Consider the following 14,048-nt stretch of genomic DNA (forward strand, 5'->3'; position numbering starts at 1 on the left):
ACTATCCTTTATGGGTAAGAAAACATAAATGGAAGCTTTTTTATATTTTCACACACGATTGTGTCCATTCTTTCTTGAGAACACGATGGTGAGTGAAAATAATTAAAAAACACAACCACCTTAGAGAATCAAGAGAGAGTTAAAGGCGAGGTTTTCAATCACCCAGGATTTTACAGAGTGTGCCATTGTGCCGTGTGGTCAGGGAATACAGAACTGCGTCTAATAATTTGTATATTTAAATCATGACCCTGGGTATCTGTCCAGGCTACAAGTTTATCTTACGGATGAGTTAATGTTTTGTATATGAAAACTTTGCAACAGGCTTTGCATATGTAAACATTGTAGAAAAATCTAAAAAGTCAATTCATTATTTGTCTTCTAACTGGTTTTTAGATGTAGTCCTATTCTAGTGGAGACATTTTGGTGATAGGATTATCTAAGCCCAGAGCACATTTGTATTTATTACTGCAGTCCCATCAATTTTTCTTGTCTAAATTTCCGGGAAAACTTTAGCACCTTTGCTACAAACAGCAAACGGTTCATTAAAAAATTCAAAGTACATGTGTGAAGCACATTTTATACTCCATATAAACGGCTGTTGAATCTTTGAGAAGCTCTTAATGTTTTGAAAATTCATGGACACGAAGAGGTTGTTTGGAGTGCCTGAAATGTCTTTGAAGTATGACATTCTGTACTTAATGATCATCTTTGTTATCTATCTGACTCTACCTCAGAATGCAAAATTATAACTTTCATGTTCTACAAGGTTGACAGTTTGGTTGACAGTTTTTAGCCAGGAGGCGATTGAGACCTACCAATAACTGAAAATTATTTCTACAAACCTTGTTAAAATAATTTTTATAGCAATAGGTAGAACAGCATACTGAAAACTCATGTAAATTAAAAGCATCAAGAAGTGACTGGCTAGGAGTTAATCATGGCTAGAAACGTATCTCATCAAGACTCCTAACTCTGGGAAACGAACAAGGGGTGGTAGAAAGGGAGGGGGGCCAGGGGTGGGGTGACTGGGTGACGGGCACTGAGGGGGGCACTTGATGGGATGAGCACTGGGTGTTATGCTATATGTTGGCAAATTGAACTCCAATAAAAAATAAAAATAAAATAAAATAAAAAGAAACGTATCTCATCAACCAGCTCTTTTGACATCCTATAGATACTGCCACTTGCATTCTTCTTAAGCCAGTGGTCAAAGCTGTTATTAAAATGTTGAGCAATAGATTTTCATTAGGGCCCCAGGTTAATAGAAGCAGAAGAGTCTTTGGTGCAATAATCCTCTGAAGTGGATCCATTTTTCTCCTTGTAAAATCTTCCCTCTTACTAATCTACTGAAGAGAAATCATGAACTCAAAAGAGAATGCAGAGAAGGGGGGTCAGAGGGAGAGCATGTAGGGACGTGAATGGGCTGATGTTGCCTCAGTCTCAGCCAAGCACCCACCTGGAATGAACTATAGCTATTCTTTAGTTAAATGATTTTCTAAAAAAATAGAAAAATGAACTGATTTCCAGTAAGATTTGCACACTAACTAGTATCTCTTTCCAGTCTTTGTCATTCTCAGCATCATTTGTTTCTCAGGCTGTATAGTTTCTTATTACATTTCATTGAAATTCATTATTAGAAAAAGCCAACAGCTCAAAGTGAGTGGCATCATTTCCCAAAGCAAGCATATAGGCCCCCAAGAAGAAATTAATCAAGGCAGAAATGAGCAGACAGCTGTGAGACAATGAAGTGATAGCGAGGAGGGGGACATAATAAAGCAAATCAAAGAGTTGCTGACAGATTGCACATCAAAACTAAAAGGTTTATGCATGAAAATTGCTAGTAGACCCTAATACTTTAAAACAATATTGAAATAGTTGATATAAATGGAATCCAAAGCTTTTCTGCTGCCTGTGGCCTTAACATCCTCCTAAAACTGTTCTGGTGTCCTAGGGACTATAAACTTGGGGGATAGGATTCGAGAACCATACAGCAGATCCATGTGTTGTGAGAAACATGCTATAAATTATACTTTTAACTTGCTCATGTATTTCTTCAAATGACCATTTTTTTTAGTCAAACACATGCTTTGCAGATGCCTCTAGCTAAAATCATGAAATACTTGTTTTGAGTTTTTTTCTGCTCAGAGAGTGACAGAGTGTTTAGTTGACTAAGTCAATTATCATCATTTTAATTACATGTTTATAGCCTTTTCCGGAATAAGAGTCTGTGACAATAACAGCAAATATGTCGATTCTTTGGAAAAATATGAAAAATAATTGCAACTTGCATCATCATTTTTTAGCAGAGGGACTCAGTAGGGGGAAGAGTGAATATATCAGAATCACCTGTGTGTGTGTGTGTGTGTGTGTGTGTGTTTTCCCTCCCACTCTACACACTCCCATTTCCAGAGAAAATCACCTAATAAGTAGATAGGTGGCCTGAATCTCTCTGATGTGTGGTCTGTGTGCGTGTGTGTGTGTGTGTGTTTGACAAAGCCCTACATATGATCTTGATACTTAATCCCCTATGTTGAGGATGATCAAGTTTTGTGTTTGAGTTTCTAAGCTCAATAATCAAGAGGCTACTTCCTTTTGTGTGAGCCCCATAATTTGGGCTAACTGCCAAATTATCCAAATAGGCAGGGTTAGTGACGAAGAGTTAACATAGTTAACTTAGAAATGAACATTCTCAAAGATTTCCTAAAATAATGGAATAAAAGAATTCATTCTGTATTATAACAGTTTATGGCATTTGTGTGTACCTATATATACAAAATAGAGGAACTTTTAAAAAGTATCATTTAAGTTATCACTGACTAATAGACTCAGTTGGTTACTTTATTCTCAGTCTTTATTCCTTCTCGTAACTGCTGTAGCTACTTCAAGCTTTTGCTTTTTAAGTATCTAGACTGAATTTAGAATTAAAACATGCCAGGGTGGGGAGGACTGTAAAGATTCTTTGGAACTTCACACTAGCTTGGTTTCAAAAGCTTTTGAAGATGACATCCAAATATCCTTTTGATCTTTGTCACCACCACAGTGGGACTTTATTTTATTTAGAGTTTTGACGAATGAATGTAGATTTATTTATTCTTTCTAGAATTCCTGATCATCCCTGTTTTCTAGCTGAAAGCCTGATTCTGCATTTTTTTGGAGGGGGAGGGTGGACATCTTTTATAGCCTCATCACAGGAATAAAAGAGGAATAAAAGAGGAATACATTTATATAATAATGTGACTATACAGTTTTGTAGACTCTTGTGATTATAACTTTTATTTCAACAGCTTTTTTGTTCTAATATCTTACTACTTGCAGGCATTTCATTTAACTTGCATTGTAAATATAATACACAAGAGCAGGTTTTTAATATTTGTGGTTTTTCCAATTATAAATTTAATATATACTAAGATTTAATTTTTATTTTATGTTTTAAAAAGATTATAATAGAGTTTTAAATAGAGACATAAGTAGTTCCTGGGTGAAACTAGATTTGATACTTTATTCTACTTTTCTCCCACTTGCAGATTAAATGACTTCATATTGCTATATAAAGTGTCACTAAAAAGAAGTTGTATCTATTGGTACCTACTGTGTAGACGCTTTTCACATGTTCACATTTATCTCACTGCTGACCCTATGAAGTACTACATACCTAATTTTTAAATGAGTGAACTGAGAATCAGAGAGTTTAAGGCACTTGCTCAAGATTCCATAGCTTTTACAATGGCTGACCTAGATTCATTGTCATCATTAATGATGATGATAATTTTTATAGCCACCATTTACTGAGTACTTTCTAGATGTCAAAGATATTAATTTTTTTTGCATATAAGCGTATTTCACTCAGACATCAAAGGAATTAATATCCACATTTTACCAGTGAAGACATGGAAGATCAGGGAGGTTAAGTAAATTTTTTAAGGTCACACAGCTAATTAGTGACAGACTAGGGTTTGAACTTTCCAGCATTGTATTAACCACCTTCTATGTGCTTCACAAACTATCCTTATGTTTTGATGGATGGTAGTATTAGTATAAGTGGCCAGTTCCCATGGCAATTGTGAAGGACAACATTTTCATTCATCTGGTAAACTATGGCATGCCTACTATTGTCTTTTGGTTTCATTGCTTTGTAGTTGTATCTTCCACAGGCTTCCATTGCAATGTATATTGATTGGTGATCTGGCAATAGTGGGTCATTTTCATTTTTCATGCTGATCAAACATGAGTATATATTAAGTATGAATTAAGGGTAAGCTCTATTCATCTGCTTTTCTTCCAGTCTGAACACTGAGTTGAAATTGAGATTGGACGTGATGGGTTACTGAAGCCTGACAATTTCTGTCCAAGACTTGTTTGGCCAACCCTTGAAAGCTTTACTGAGTTTAAACTATCCCACAAGCATTAGTCAAAACACGTGAGGATCATGAGACAGGATGGTGCTTTTTCTGCACAGCTGCTCTGCAGAAAGGAGGTTGCATGGGCAGACGTGTTATCTTGGCAGAATGTTGTTAGGAACAAGGGCTTTTCCTTCCTCAAGAGAGAAGCCTCCAACTCTCCTCACAGCCCTAAGTGATGTAGGAATGTCACATTGTTTGCATTCTTTTGACTGTTTTCCCTGACTTCTATTTTGCTTTGGCACTTGTCTAAAAACAGAACTGTCAGCACCTTAATTTTTTGCTCATTTTTTCCCCCCAGCCAAGGATGAGTAGTGATAGGTTTAAATTCCCAAGTGACTGCATTTGGCTGTGAAATAGCATTGGGTAATCGTTCAGTTCAAGAGGGTGTAGATCATTGTAGAGTTCTAATGGAAATCTTATCTGGATCCTTCCCCCAGTTTCCTGGCTCCTAGGGGTTTCTGCGTAATGGCTAGAGATGAAGGTCCCACCCAGGCTGTTCTCTGAGTTGGAGACTTGATTGATTCTTCATCACAATCAACTGTCAGCTCTGTGGCATTTCCAAGCTTTTCCTCTCTTGATCTTGTAAGGATTCATTTCTTGTTTTTATGATTGAGATGCTTCAGAGATGTAGAGTAATATCGGTTGCCTAACTCCCTAGGAGTGGAAAACATTCAGAATATTTTCATATGTATTAGAGGAAAGAGAGTACTCAGTGCCCTGGACAGAGTTGGTATTTAACAAGCTCATGAAACAGAGTTTTTTCTTCTTAGATCTCTGATGAGAAATACTCATAGGATCTTTATGTTTCTTTGAATATGGGGCCCTTCTGTGACTTGGTAAAGAAAATTTCTTAGTTGCTGAAGAATAAATAATGCATTCAAGAATCAAGTATTCAATTAACAGGCTTTGGATTTTTTAAAAGATTTTATTTATTTATGCATGAGAAACACAGGCTGAGACACAGGCAGAGGGAGAAGTAGGCTCCGTGCAGGGAGCCAAATGTGGGACTTGATTCCAGGACCCCGGGATCATGCCCTGAGCTGAGGCAGACACTCAACCACTAAGCCCAGGTGTCCCAAGGCTTTGGATTTTTAAAAACAATTTATCTGGTATCCACTCATCCCATTCATTCAGCAAAGACTTCTTATGCACCTGCTAGGGAAGCAGGTAGGGTATGGTGGTTTTAAAGCACAAACTCTAGAATCAGATAACCTGGTTTCAAATCTTGGTTCCTCCATTGAGAGTTCTGTGACCTTGGGCAAGTTATTCAACCTCTCCTGCTTTTTTTTTTTTTTTTTTTAAAGATTTGCTTATTTACTTATTTATCTGAGAGAGAGAGAGAGAGAGAGAGAGAGAGAAAGAGAGCGAGCAGGAGTAGGGGGAGGCGCAGAGGGAGAGGGAAAAGCAGACTCCTCACTGAGCACAGAGTCCCATGGGGGGCTGATCCCAGGACTCTGAAATCATGACCTGAGCTGAAGTTGGGTGCCTAACTGACTGAGCCACCCAGGTGTCCCATCTCCTGCCCATTTTTAAAATGGAAATAATAAAATATGCCTAATAGGATTGTTCTGAGTTTAAGATATGATACATAGGAAGCTCTTGGCATGTAAAAATCCCTTAACAACCATGGTGGTTGTTAATTAAGGTGCTATGTATATTCCTGCTGTAGTTACAAGTTATCTTAAAAAAGATCCTCTTCCGAAATTGTTGATAATGTTTTTAAGTAGTCGAAATACAGACACAGAGAAACAAAAACAAAATACAGAGCTGAGTAGTAGAATGAAATCTGTCACTTGATTAAGTACCAGTGACTTCTTTTGTCCCTTTTCAACTTTAAGGTTTGGATAATGCAGGCTGATGGTTTCGCAGGAAGATGTGTTTCTGAGCCTTTGTAGTCAAGGAAAGCTTCAGGGAGGAGGAGGTGGGAGAGGAGGAGCAGGATTCTCATAACCCAACCCCAACGAACTTTTTCCATCACATTCTGATTGCCTCTTCCCACCATCCACCTCCAGCCCTCAACCTTATCTAGTTGATCTTCTCAATGATCCCTTTTGCAATTCCACACTTTTGCATACACATGAATTGCCTCCTTCTCTGCATTTTATTTCTTCTCCAGCTATCACAGAATCATAGCTTTTTGAATAGATCATTTGCCCCTAAAATAAGTCAGAATTCATGACCCTTGCTTCCCAGGCATACCTCCCTTTACAAGCCTCCCCCGGACCGCCTTTCTCCTGGCTTTGATTTAACTTTGCCTCTCACCCTATATCTGCCCCTTCACTTTTTTCCTGACTCCTAAATATGAAAAGAAGTTTTATTGGTACCCAGAATCTAAGAGTTTGCACTATGAAGTTCTCAGTCTATTACAGGTGGATTTGAAATCCATCATGTTTCTTTTTTTTTGTATGTATGCATCTAGCCAGTCAAACTGAGCATAAATAATTAGAACAAATCCTGATAAATGCCTTGCATACATGAAGTACTAATGGATGTAATTTCTGGAGAACAGGGTAAATGCCATCCACTTTTAGGGTGAAAGGCATATTCTCTATCAGACTGAAAACTCTTCTTCTTTTTTTTTTTTTTTAAAGATTTTATTTATTTATTCATGAGAGACACAGAAGGCAGAGACATAGGCAGAGGGAGAAGCAGACTCCATGCAGGGGGCCCGGTGTGGGACTCGATCCTAGAACTCTGGGATCATGCCCTTAAGCCGAAGGCAGACGCTCAACTGCTGAGCCACCCAGCCATCCCAAAACTCTTATTTTCAAAAAGTGAAATTAAAAAATAAGTTCTTTAGGGTCTTGGAAGAATGTGTAGTCAAATAATAGAACTTTTGATTGTCAGACTGGAGAGTGCTTCTTGATTAACATGATCAATGGCATGGGTGTTGTTTCTGATTGCACAAGCCTGAATAAGAAGCGCTTTTCTTAACACCTACCAGGTAGAGGCATGGGGACTCCTGACGTGTCTGTGTACCCATGATGCATGCTGCTGCTGCATGGGCTACCCAGCACCACTAGGAGACAAAATGAGAAGGAGGATCTCACACTCCACTTGGCAGCCCATCTAACCCGCTGAAAAAAAAAACCCCCACAGGATCTTGTGTCATATCATTGGTATTTGCTTCAGCCACCCCAAGGCTTCACTTAAGCCAATTGTGAATTTCTGAGAAGGCCAGACACTGAGCTTTTCTAGAAAAGCGCTCACAATCAATTATGCCTGGGTAGTCCTGTTTACTATCCCACAGCTTCCCATGCAGTGTGGGGTCCAGGGAGTCCACTAATTAACTGGGTGACCTTGAGAAAGTCACAGTCACTGGGCTGAATAATAACCACAACTCCTTCCAACTGTGTGCTCCCTGGATCTCCAACCTCACACATATCTCCCTGTTTCCCATGACTCTTTCCTCATTGGCTCCTAGTGGGAAATTCTGCATATTGTGCTTAACAGGCTGTTAAATTATCTTAATTAAAGTGTCAAGGGATAAAAATGAAGATTACTCAAAGCTGCTACCTCAACCTTTCCCCAGCCAGCTCGAGAAGACTTTTGCCAAGAAGATTCTGATATAGAATACTTAGTAAGCACTCTATGGGTTAACACTGAGCCATTATAGTCCACGGTCCTTAGACATGGATGAAATTGAGATGTATGGTCTCTTTTTGACAGACTTGCCATAAACCAGAAAGTGATGCCTCCATCAAATTCAAGACTTTATTTCGTGCAGAAAAAGGCTCTGACAAAGACTTAAGAGGAAAAAAACGTAGAACAACAACAACAACAACAACAACAGCAACAAAATAAGCCTTGTTCTGATCCCTCCTCTACTTGGGCAGAGGTAGCTCTGTTTAAAAGTTGGAGTTTGGTCCTGATGTTGGATCTCTGAGAGAAACTGATACAATCTGTTCCTTCTGGGATGCTTCTATGTTTGAAGAAATATGTCTGGGAAGCATTATACTTGGATCACACTTTTTTGTTTTTAAAGAAAAACAAGTCCTCCCAAAATAATTAGTTCAACTGGATTTTTGGATTAGTCAAATACTCAGGGAAGTAGCAGGAACAGGACAAGTTTATGAAGACAAGGTTGACATTACACATTTTCTTTTTTTTTTTTTTAAAGATTTTATTTATTTATTCATTAGATTACACAGAAAGGAGAGAGAGAGAGAGAGAGGCAGAGACACAGGCAGGGGGAGAAGCAGGCTCCACGCAGGGAGCCTGACGTGGGATTCGATCCCAGGTCTCCAGGATCACGCCCTGGGCTGTAGGCGACGCTAAACCGCTGAGCCACCAGGGCTACCCCGACACTACACATTTTCTAAAAGGGAATAATGTACCAAGGTAGAAAATGCATGACCCAGATGGAGGTGGAATTGGCATTTATCTACAAGATGTGAATGGCTCTCAGCTCCTTCCCCAGATCTTTCCAGTCCAGGAGCTCCATGTTGGAAAGTCCGCTCATTCTGAGAGGACATTTACAGGATCATTAAGAACACACACTTTAGAGCCACACGGCCTTGGTGCAAAGCCAAAACCTGGGGAGGACTTCTCAACATCTCTGTGCCTCAGTTGCCTCGCCTGTGAAATGGTATAAACTAGTGCCTATTTCATAGTATTGTTATGAGCGTTGAATATATGTAACATACGTAAAAGGCTTGAAACAGGAACTGGAAGGCAAGGAGTGCTGTATGAGTCACCAAGTTAAGCATAGATGTCTTAGGAACTTGGTTTAATATCTAAATAACCCAAGGAGATGTAGTAACACAAAATTATACTGTGTAATTACACAGTCATTCGGATCTTACCATGAATTAATTCCTTTGTTCTGAGGGGCTCTGGGAATCATGGAGACCTCGGGAATCCAGATAAGAGAGGAGTCAGAAGAACTGATGTGGTAAGACAAAAGAAGGAAAGCAGACATCTGCCTGACTCAAGTTTTGCTTTTGAGCCTGTTCTGTGTCCATTTCAGTTTCCTTTAATGTTCTGAGTATAAATTAATTTATTATTTCCTCATTATTCAATCAACCCTGGCTTCTATGATGATGGTTCTTAGAGACCCTCTACCTTGTCTAGGTAGGAATTAAGAGCTGTTTTTAGCATCTCTTCTATCTTTTGTCCAAACATTCAGGCAGACAATCAGTGGACGTCGTTGCTTTATTAATCTTGCTCCTGTTCAATTAGGGGCTAATGCTGGCTTTTCTAACCATAAGAGTTAGTGATAAACATCTTTGCTGTGTTTTTTGCTTTAAAGAACATCCTCGATAGCAGCAGTTCTCAACCGTGAGCATGCATCAGACTTACCTGGAGACTTGTTAAAACTCAGATTGTCCAGCCCCCTACCAGCTTCTGATTAAGTAATTATGGGATGAACCCCAAGAGTTTACATTTATAACAAGTTTCCAGATGCTGCCGATGCTGCTGGTCCAGGGATCACACTTTGAGAACCACTGGCTTATAGTAGGCTCTGCACCATTCACTGCACATTGGAATGACCCAGGGAACTTAAAAGGAACCCTGATGTCTGGATCCCACGCCAGAGATTTGGACTTAATTGGTTTTGGGTGTGACCTGGGCATTACAATTTATAAAATCAACACAATAATTTCAGGCATAGAGGGTTGTGACTAAAACTGTTGTGATTTAGGGGGAAAATTATTTTCTTGTGGGTACACAGGGCTTCATCTCATGGGCAGATCATAGAACGGTGGATAGAAATGGTCTCTTTTTCTTAGACCCCTCTCCAAAAAAAAATAAAAATAAAAATTACCCCCAAAGCTGTTTTCTGATGAGGATGACTAAAATTGCAAAAGCATTTTTTCCCCCTGGCCATCTTTTGGGTCCATCCACAGGAAAAGAAATAGCTGCTATAGTAATGAGAGTGCTTGTGCATAGTTAGTCATGGGGGGCAGGGTGATGAATAAATACTGCCATTGGCTTTATAACCCCCATGGCCTTTTCTCAGCCATTCAGTGTGAGGTAGGGCACCCCTACTCTGTTGCTATGGAAACTGAGGGGCTCATGCCCACTGCTGGCCATGGTAACCAACAAGAAAGAATTGGAGTTTTTGTCCACCCAGAGCAAGAGACTCTGGATCAGCTAGATAGAAGTTGGGCTATAAAAGCTGTTAATATACTATGGAAAAGGCTGATAATCGTGCCTCTTGTCAGACTTTAGGATAGAGGCCGTGTGAAACAAGAAGTTTAACTAGCTGTGGCCTTTACTTTATTTGATAAAGTGTAGTTTACTTTCTACTTGAGCTTTTTATTGACCATAATAATTCTAATTGAAATAAACATTTTGATTACAGCTCTGTTCCGCAACTGCTTAATAGGGAACTAAAATAACTTTCAATAATCATTTTGTCCAAATGGGATTCATTTAGCCTGACAGTTATTCCAGGCATTTATTGGCATGCAGCAGGCTGGGAGTGTTTCCGAGCATAATTACGGGAACATTTTACACCGGGGTTAACCTTACCAAAATGACAGACTGAAAAGTGGTGTAAAGGAGCAAATAAAACCCATAATCTGCCATAGAAACTCATAAATGAATCCCCTTTCTCTACTGTTTCTGATGCCCAGGGCTCTAGTTAAAATTAAAAGGAGTTTTCTTTTGAAACTGACAGTCTGGCTGCAGGAGCACACTTTAATGAGGGTACACTGCAAACCTGGTGCTTCTGGGCAAAAGGGAATTTTATAGCCACTCCGAATTCTGTGGGTTCAGCTGGGGGGACCTGGGCCATAAGGTGGCCTGGAGGGAGATACACTTTCTGTCCAACACTGGTTTCAGGCTCCATCCCTCAGCCAAAAGGAGGAAGATTATTCCCTGTCTTCTCAGGGGGTATAAGGCGATTGAGAGGCCAGACTTCTAGGAGCATCAGCCCTTTACCTCAATGTCCTTCCAAAGTATGGTTACCTGGTGTGGGTTCTAACTCCTTTCCTGGAAACCTTCTCTGCTCAGTCTCTAGTCCCAACCACCTAAGACCTTTGATGTGTGAAATTGGAAACCAACATCCTTATAGATGGAATAACAGAAGAGGCCATTGTGGCCTCTCAGGTGGACATTGAATTATCCCTGTCACAGCTGAGATGAACCTGATTATTTGCTGTTGTTAGCAGGGCTATGTTCAGTCTACTGGGCAGTTAAGATGGGTCACAGCAATGATCTGGGACCTTGTGAAGGGCTCAAGGCTCATCTGGGTGAATGGGGATTGGGTAAAATCCTTTCAGGGGACCAGGGGCAACCTTTAATGCAACACAGTTTAAGCAATTCATCATTATCGTGATGGGTACTACTTCTATCTGTGATGTTTTTTGAAAACTGGAAACCTACCTGGCTGAAAATAAATGTTCTTGAAACGATACAATGATTCAACAAGGTTTGATAAGGCAACAGAAACTTGCTGCACTTGCTCTGTGTTGGTTCACTGGAACCAGTCGCTACTTTAAGGAGATCCTCTGCTGCTCCAGCTAAAAGGGAAGAGACTTTGGCAAATGTCTAGACCACAGTTGCTATCTCTAAACTGCCTCCATAATTGCACACTCTAGGGCGATGCTCAGTCCTAAGGGTGTGCTTAATTCAGTAGAAATCCAATGAAGCCACTCTGCGTCTCTGCGTATATCACATATCCCGGTCAATGCACCTTCTTTGTTCTTTGAACAAATTTGATTGGGTTTTCAGATACTTTCAACTAAAAGTAACCCAACTAATAAATGGACGTTTCGTGTTATTATACTGAAGCCAGGTAAGATAATAAGGTAAATATATATGCCTGGATTGGGAAGGTGGAAAGAACACTGTGGATCTTCTCAAAGGCACAGCCTGATATATTAGAACTCTAGATTAAATAAATTTTCTTATTTGCTTCAACCCCCATGTAAATAAAAATAGAATCTATTAAGTGTTGACAAAAATGGTTAAGCCACTTAAAGAAAACATTGCTACAGAGCGGACACTAAATCCTTTATAGGAGTCACCTGGATGATTGATTTTGCTTGTGATGTGACATAAAAGATGATCGTCAGTATTTGCTCTCAGCTAAAGCATTCTTGCTTTTGTGAGCTTGAATGCAAAACCACCTTTTGTTTACATAACAGCCTTTCCTTCTTGTATTAGAAATTGTCAGGGAGCATATATATTTTTTAAAACCCCAAACTTCAATTTTTTAATAAGCCTTTGGAGGCTATTCCATCCCATAATCCCTGTGCAACCCTCCCCCCAACCTCAAAGTAAAATATCATGCCTTCATATTATAGACGAGAAAATTAAAACAGCACCTTCTCTCTAGGGGAATGGGTAGATAGATCCTGAATTGAAAACCTTGCTTTCCACCTGCAAAACCAAGGCTATGTTTTGTTTATGCTGTTCTAATTAGAAATTGTGTCTTTCTTGGATAATTTCCTTGTCTACCTCCTTTTGTGAACACAAATTTGACAGAACTAGGGCAGACAGAAAACAGAGGAGTTTATTACAACCAACATTTATAGGAACACATCGTTTACAGGAAAGATCATGTCCATATGTTTATAGAGACCCAAAGGTGTAGGGAAATCTATTGGGGGAAGGGGAGTCTTACTCTAAACCATGTGGAAAATCAAATGGATGAAAATTGTAAATAAACTTCAATTCTAGACTTTTTAGACTGAAGTGGCTTTTGTGATTTAAAAAAAAAATTATAGTATAGGCTTTGTGGAAATCTGGACTATCTCTGTGAGTATAACAACTTTCGGCTTCTACAATTGCAACTGTGGTGGATGACGACTGCTTTGATTTGCGTTCTTATTTGTGCTTATTCTGAAGTCCTCAACTCCCCCACTAACTTTATTTCCATCTTGCAGGTGCTGGATGAGGTGCTATGATTGGCTGTACCACAGTGCCATATTTTGTGTGGTTCTTGGTTCCAAGTATGCTTTTTGGTCGTGATTTCTTTTGTCCCTGGAGGGGAATGTAAATTGACCACAGATCTCTTTTTGGAATATCTCAGCATTTCCTTTCTTATGGTCCTTTGATTTTGAGAAAAGAAAGATGAACACTATTCCATTTTCAGCAGAAATGAGATTACGAAATACATGGCTATATTGTTTGAGAAGAGCCAGTGCTCACTGGCATCTCAGGACCAGCTAAGAGGGGCCAGGTGGAATTTGGTTCAAAGCAATGCTCTTTCCTGAGTGAGTTCTTGTCTTTGAGTCCCCTGCTGACTGCATACCTTTCACTCCCATCTTGCTTAGGTCCCAACTCAGTGGTTTTCATTATCTGGATCCTCCTTGATTCCTGTCTCTGTTTCTATTATGAATTGAACTGTATCCCTCCAAAATTCATATGTTGCAGTCCTACCTCCACTGCCTCAAAAGGTGACCATTTTTGATGTTAGGATTTTTACAGGTGTAATTAGTTTTTCGGTTTGTAGCAGCATAACTCCAATCTTCGCATGGAATCATACTGAAGTTGGGTGGCCCCCTAATCCAATATGACTAATGTCCTTATCAAAAGGGGAAATTTGGACACAGAGACATAAGCAGACTCCATGTGATTTGGACGCAAAGACACAAGCAGACTCCATGCGAAGATTGGAGTTATGCTGCTACAAACCGAAAAACTCTGAGAAATGAGGAGAGAGGCCTGGAACATATTCTTTCCTAGAGCCTGCCA

Source organism: Canis lupus, chromosome 14 (assembly GCF_011100685.1).
Source record: "Canis lupus familiaris isolate Mischka breed German Shepherd chromosome 14, alternate assembly UU_Cfam_GSD_1.0, whole genome shotgun sequence".
In the NCBI taxonomy this organism is placed as follows: domain Eukaryota; kingdom Metazoa; phylum Chordata; class Mammalia; order Carnivora; family Canidae; genus Canis; species Canis lupus.